Source organism: Propithecus coquereli, unplaced genomic scaffold (genome assembly GCF_000956105.1).
Source record: "Propithecus coquereli isolate 6110/MARCELLA unplaced genomic scaffold, Pcoq_1.0 Scaffold728, whole genome shotgun sequence".
NCBI classification, from domain to species: Eukaryota; Metazoa; Chordata; class Mammalia; order Primates; family Indriidae; genus Propithecus; species Propithecus coquereli.
Window position 1 is genome coordinate 92,548 of NW_012153374.1, and position 1,194 is coordinate 93,741.

Here is a 1,194-nt window from a genome sequence, read left to right on the forward strand (position 1 = left end):
AAGATTGTATAGCTAGAAAACCCAAAGAAACCAATAGAAAAACTACCACAAACATGAGAATTTAGTTAGGTAGCAGGATGTAAAATAAATATATAGAAATCATTCAGGATTCAGTAAGGTTAGATTAAAAAAAAAGGAAATCATTCAGTTAGAAGATATATGGAAGAGAAGGCTCCATTTATTATAGCAACAAAAAAGATACCTGCAAACAACCTTAACAGGAAATATCCAAAACCTTATGAGAAACATTTATAACACCCTAAAGGAACAAACAGAACAAAGCATCCCATGTTCTTAGATAGGAAGACTCAAAATGATAAAGATGTCAAATTAATTTATAAATATATTAATAGCACAAGCCCATTAAAAATACCACTTTTTTCTTTTTCTGAAACTAGACAAGCTGATTCTAAAGTTCATAGGGAAAAATAACAAGCCAGCATAGCCAGGATATGTCTGAAAAGGAAGAACAATGATGGCAGACTTTTGTCACAATAATGCTCTGTAAGCAGCCAAAATGAATATTTATGTATCAAAACTTAGACAGGGTCTGGGGGTCAGCTGGGAGGTTCTATGATCTGGACCAGCCTCTGTTGATCTCAACTAGGCTAGCTCACGTGTCTGCACTTGGTGGCTTCGCTGGAGGTTGGCTACTATAGGATGTGTTGGCTGGGACCATTAAACTCATTTCTACATGTCTCTCACATCCCTCCAGCAGGCAAGCCTGGGTATGTTCTCATAGCTGTGGCAGGGGTCCAAAAGAGGAAGCAGAATATGTGAGGGCTTTTTCAAGTCTCTGCTTATATCAAGTTTGTTACTATCCTGTTGGTTAAAGCAAGTCACATGGCCAAACTCAGTCAGTGTGGGAGGGTACTACCAAAGGGTGTAGATAGAGAGATACATGAAAAACTGAGGTCATTAATGTAATCTATTACAAAAACTATTACTCAAAATCTAGAATCCATAAAAGATAACATAGAAGAATTTGTTTTCATAAATATAAAATTTGCTTGCAAAACATCCATTGGCAAAGTCTAAAGAATGACAAACTGGGAAAAATAGTGGCAACTGATATCACCGACAAAGGTCTAATTTTCTAATTACATATAAAGATTCTAGAAATTAACGCAAGGCCAACAACCCAACAGAAAAAGGGACAGAGGATATAAAAAGATAATTCATAGTAAAAGACAT